This window comes from Ceratotherium simum, chromosome 15 (genome assembly GCF_057802395.1).
Source record: "Ceratotherium simum simum isolate JZ-2026a chromosome 15, ASM5780239v1, whole genome shotgun sequence".
NCBI classification, from domain to species: domain Eukaryota; kingdom Metazoa; phylum Chordata; class Mammalia; order Perissodactyla; family Rhinocerotidae; genus Ceratotherium; species Ceratotherium simum.
The window spans coordinates 16,129,817-16,135,816 of NC_141914.1; the positions used below are offsets into that span (position 1 = coordinate 16,129,817).

Genomic DNA, 6,000 nt, shown 5'->3' on the forward strand with positions numbered 1-6,000 from the left:
AGACCTATACAATGAAAACTATAAGACATTACTGAGTGAAATTAATGATGACATAAAGAAATGGAAAAATATTCCATGCACTTGGATTGGAAGAATAAACATAGCTAAAATGCCCATACTACCCAAAGCAATCTACAGATTCAATGCAATCCCAATCAGAATCCCAAGGACATTCTTCACAGAAATAGAACAAAGAATACTAACATTCATATGGGGCAACAGAAGATCCCGTATAGCTAAAGCAATCCTGAAAAAGAAGAACAAGGCTGGAGGCATCACAATCCCTGACTTCAAAACATACTACAAAGCGACAGTAATTAAAACAGCATGGTACTTGTACAAAAATAGACACACAGATCAATGGAACAGAGTTGAAAGTCCAGAAATAAAACCTCATATCTATGGGCAGCTAATCTTTGACAAAGGAGCTAAGGACATACAGTGGAGAAATGAAAGTCTCTTCAATAAATGGTGCTGGGAAAACTGGACAGCCATTTGCAAAAGAATGAAAGTGGACCATCTTCTTTCACCATACACAAAAATGAACTCCGAATGGATCAAAGACCTGAAGGTGAGACCTGAAACTATAAAACTCCTGGAGGAAAATACAGGTAGCACACTACTCATCATCAGCCATAAAGGGATCTTGTTGAATTCCATGTCTACTCAGACAAGGGAAACAAAAGAAAAAATAAACAAGTGGGACTTCATGAGATTAAAGAGCTTCTATAAGGCAAATGAAATCAGGATCAAAATGAATAGGGAACCCACCAGCTGGGAAAAAATATTTGCGAACCATATACCTGACAAAAGATTAATCTCCATAATATATAAAGAACTCACACAACCGAATAACAAAAAAACAAACAACCCAATCAAAAAATGGGCAGAGGAAATGAACAGACACTTGTCCAAAGAAGATATACAGATGGCCAATGGGCACAGGAAAAGACGCTCAACATCACTAATCATCAGGGAAATGCAAATCAAAACCACACTAAGATATCATCTTACACCCATTAGAATGGCTATAATCACCAAGACAAACAGCAACAAATGCTGGAGAGGTTGTGGAGAAATAGGAACCCTAATCCACTGCTGGTGGGAATGAAAACTGGTGCAGCCTCTATGGAAAACAGTATGGGATTCCTCAAAAAATTAAAAATAGAAATACCTTATGATCCAGCTATCTCACTACTGGGTATCTACCCAACGAACCTGAAATCAACAATCCAAAGAGGCTTATGCACCCCTATGTTCATCGTAGCATTATTCACTATTGCCAAGACATGGAAGCAACCCGAGTGTCCCTCGACTGATGATTAGATAAAGAAGATGTGGTATATATATACCAAGGAATACTACTCAGCCATAAAAAAAGACAAAATCGTCCCATTTGCAACAACATGGATAGACCTGGAGGGTATTATATTAAGTGAAATAAGCCAGAAAGAGAAAGACGAACAGTGCACAATTTCACTCATATGTGGAAGATAAACCAACACACGGACAGATAGAACTGTTTGGTGGTTACCAGGGGCTGGGGGGTGGGGGGTGGGCACAAAGGGTGGAGGGATGCACTTATATGGTGACTGATAAACAATAATGTACAACAAAAATTTCACAATTAAAAAAAAAAAAAGAAAGAAAAGAAATGGCCTGTCTGGTTTCCATGCTTTGTACCTGTTACTTTGTCTGGATGCTCATATCAACTTTCCAACCAGGAACTCCTAATTATCCTCTTGAAACTTTCTCTGATCCCTGGAGGTTAGTCTCCAAAACCCTGACATCATACTCCACAATGTCTTAACATAAAATACATTCTATAAGCTTATTGGTTTTTCCCACTAGACTGTAAGCTTCTAAACAGTAGAAACCACATCTTTCATATTTGTATCCCCAACAATTAGTGCTCAGTATGGGAGTAATAAATGTCCATTGAAAGAATATCTGGTCTTTTCATGGACCGACCCCGTGGCTTAGCAGTTAAGTGCGCGTGCTCCGCTGCTGGCCGCCAGGGTTCGGATCCCGGGCGCACACCGATGCAGCGCTTCTCCGGCCATCCTGAGACCGCGTCCCGCGTACAGCAGCTAGAAGGATGTGCAGCTATGACATACAACTATCTACTGGGGCTTTGCGGGGGAAAAGTAAATAAATAAAATTTTAAATAAATAAATAAATAAAATAAAAGCCAGTCCTCTGTTCACTCTCTTGGTCAGTCATGTTTTCATAGAAAGATAAAGGACTGGATTTAAAAAATAAATAAATAAGAAAGAATATCCAGTCTTTTCAAATTTTCCATGGTATGAACAATTACATCAGAAATTTGGGGTACTTACGTTTACATTAGCATCTAATGAATACTGTGTTCAGTCCCTTAATTATTTGATATGGTGTTCCCCAATCCCCTAAATAAGTCTAAAAACTTCCTAAGAGCTGAGTCCACACCAGTTATTACTTCTGTATTCTCTCTAGCACCTAAGAGTGTTGGGCACATGGTAAGCACTCAATAAATACTTGATGAACTGAATTAAAAACACAGTATTAGCACATTAATAGGAGCAACTTATCATGCCCTACTGATCTAATTAAAAGATCTGGCCTTCTGAAGTAGTGCAATTGTACCCATATGGAAAATTTAATGAGAAAAAGAAAAATTATCCAATTGGACAGTTAACAGCTTTTCTCTTAGCAAGAGTTCCACAAATATTTTATAGATAACAAGAGTCAACCTCTAGAGCTCAGAGTAAAAGACTCAAGGTAATAACCCTGTGCATATTGGAAGGAAGATTACATGTTTAAGGGGTCTGTCACAACCATTATTACTTAAATTATGCTAACCTTTAACAAATCCATAATAGGAGTATAGGACATAAGAATATTTAATAGCAAAATCACTTAATGCCAAATCAACCTATGCTAAAGATGTATATGGTTATCTTTGCATAATATATAACACAACAGTCATTTACTCATTCTACAAACATTTATTAAGTGCCTACTAATGACAAGTGCTATGCCAGGAATAAAAAGATGAAGAGAACACAGCCCCTATGTTGGTGGGGTTCTAGCTCTGTCATGTTGCAACGGTATTTAAGAATACAATGTGAATCGTACCTCCTGGAGTTGCTCAACGCAGACGCTCTGGGGGTAGCAGTCTGGTGGAGAAGGTGGATAAACACATACTCATAGCAGTATGATTAGTGTTAACACATAAATAAGTACAAGCTGTTATGGGGCCACAGAGGAAAAAATAATCAACCTACTGAAGAAAGCAGGAAAAGATATGGAAGAAATTGACATCCGTACACGAATTCAATGCGAGTTAAGGTGTGAGGAAGCTACCAAGACAGAAACATATGGGATGGAATCAAACCTGAAACTATGGTGGCAAGCAGAGTTGAGAGGGTTCAAAAGCAAACCAAGCCAACTCAAAGAAAACCACTGTGGAAGAGCCAAAAAATAAAACACTTCTTGCAGTTAAGTTTGAGAATAATGAAACACACACCCAAGAGAAGTTAAACCACCACATGCTATAAGCATAAAGCACATCTTTTAAACAATAGGTGGCATAAAAGCTCAAAGGGAGCCAATCACTAAGAGTTAGAGAGAGCTATCAGGAAAACCGTCATAAAAGTAGAGTTAGAACTATTGTCGGTGGTGGGGCAGCATAGGGAGGGGCGTCCATTTGCTAAGACCAATGACATTAACAAAAGCAAGGATCTGAACTGCATATCTGTGGGACCACGAGGAGGTCTGGAGGTTCATGGTGGGGACCAATGAGGGAAAAGCTGGATAGGTGAGTGAAGGCCTAATTTAGAAGAGTCTGGAACACAAGCCTAGCAGATTGGACACTGTTCTACTCTTAGTAGTTGTGAACCCTGACTGCTGAATAGAAACACCTGGGGAGCTTTAAAAACTAGACCTATGCCTATGGTTCACCCCATATCAAAACTAGGAGGATCTCTGTGGGGAGTCACCTGGGATTACAAGGTAAAAGCGCACACAGTGATTTCACTGCACAGTCTGGACTGAGAACCACTGGGCTAGACAACAGGAAGGTTAAGACAAGACAGACATAGTTAAGACCCAGGCTTAATTTCAGTCCGTTTATAAGCAACAATTTTGAGCTGATTACCTGCTGAAGTTTACCTGCTGAAGTTTATCTTCTAACCTGAGTTAAACATTCTCAGTTTTCTTAGTGTTTCTTTTCCCTTGTTGACAACGCTAAGCTCTGAAAACAGGAAAATAACCCATCAATTTCTCTTACATGACTGGTTCACTAACTGCAGTCTTCAACTTTAGAATTTTATTTCCATGACGTCCCATAGACAACTAACTTAGAAAACAATTATTTCACTTCTATGTTGCCCTTAGATCCCTGCAATGAAATGCTTCTATATTAAGAAATGTTCTAGGCTGCATCCATGTCTGGATTTTACAAAACTTCTCTTTTAAATATAGAAAGAATGTAATACCTATGTATACAAAAGTCGCATTGTTTAGACTAGAGCAAAAAGTGAGATTAAGTATTCATTCTTGTGGTACTTGGAGACATTATCCTGTTCCTGGTTTCAGAAGTGCAATGATTACCAAGTATTTTGCTTATTTTGTAACAAATACTTTCAGAGTACTTAACAAATAAAGGGAAACAGCAAATGTATCCCATACAGCAACTCTGTACTACATTAAAAAAGTCTTCTGTGTGGGAGGGAAAAGTCATCAAGGCGATTGTAGGTTATGATAGCCTGTCGATCCTTCAAAAAGCAGGTTGGTTGGTTTGCTTGCTTGTTTTTTAAGAAAAAGCAAAGGTACGGATATGCTTCAGGATCCATGTTACTCACGGAAGGGTTTATTCAAGAAATCTGTACTTTGTTGATAGGTAAGCAACGGTCTTTTTTATGCAAACCTAAGTTAACCACAACTGTCTCGTTTTGTGTGGTGTTAGGTCACTATAGCTACTTAATGGTAAAAATCGTATAGAACGTAAGTTGGAAGCCTACAGCTGGGATTCCACACGTAGGTTCATGAAGTCTCTCATTTCCAGATAAAGTTAATAAACTCAAAGCACCATATCCCAGTGTAACCGTAGGGGGAGTGAGGAAAGTGGGGGGGGGGGGGGGTGCAGTGAGTATGGGAGAACCTAACGATCAAAATGCTCAACATGAACAAGAGTCCAGAGCTATTTCCTCAGAAATCTGGAGCTCGATTTCAAGAATTGGCCATTCGCTTGTACCGCTCCTATTCAGAAAGGAAAAGAAAGGCTTCTAAACAGAAAACGCTAGCCTAACTCTCCGACACAGGGGTGAGACTTAAAAAGCAAGCCACCGGAGTCTGATCAGTGGGTCCGAAGGAAATTCTGAGGGCAAGGAAAGAGGAGGCGATGAAGGAGACAGGAAAAGGTGAAGGAGGCGGGCAAAGCCAGCCGGTGTGACCCTGGATGCCCGGCTCTTTATGCCCCCAGGGCAGCGTGGAGCCTCTCTCGCCCCGCGCGCGTCTGCGGGCCGGGGCGCAGCGCGAGCCCCCACGGGCCTGGCACCAGGGGGCGCCGGGCGCCCGGAGGTCGGGGAGAAAGGGGTGCGCGCCCCGCCCGCGCTCGCACCCCACCGGGCTCCGCACGCAGGGGACCCCAGGAAGGAGGCACACTTCGCGCAGCCCTCGCCTCCCGGAGCAGGGAGGGGGTGGGTGGAGCAGAGCCCGGGGCCGCCCCCCGGAGCCGCCCCCGCAGCCCCGGCCCCCGCCCCCGGCCCCGGCTGTCAGCGGCCCCCTCCCGCAGTCACTCACCCGGCGGCTGCGCGGTCTCGGCCGCGGCGGCGGCGGCGACCCCCGCCTGGGTCATGATCCCAGGCGGGTACTGCAGGGGTGTCCGACCGCCCGGGCGAATCTCTCCGTCCGCGGCCGCCGCCTGCTCCTCTGGGGCTGGGGGAGTGCGGGCCCAGGCCCTCCTCTCCCCCCGCCCCCGCCGCCTCTTCTTGCGGCCACCGCCGCCGCTGCGAGCCC

The 6,000-nt window shown here is 43.3% G+C and overlaps 1 protein-coding gene across 3 annotated transcripts in view; it reads right to left on the reverse strand.

The window, feature by feature from the left end:
- Positions 1-6,000, reverse strand: part of USF3 (upstream transcription factor family member 3) — a 50,873-nt gene extending 44,873 nt beyond the window's left edge. For 2 of the 3 annotated variants that reach the window (XM_014792242.2, XM_004436573.3), the window contains exon 1: positions 5,785-6,000. The gene's annotated coding sequence lies outside the window, so the exon portion shown is untranslated. Of the gene's footprint in view, positions 1-4,138; positions 4,235-5,784 lie in introns of all 3 variants that reach the window. The other variant, XM_087439604.1, reaches the window with a different exon arrangement.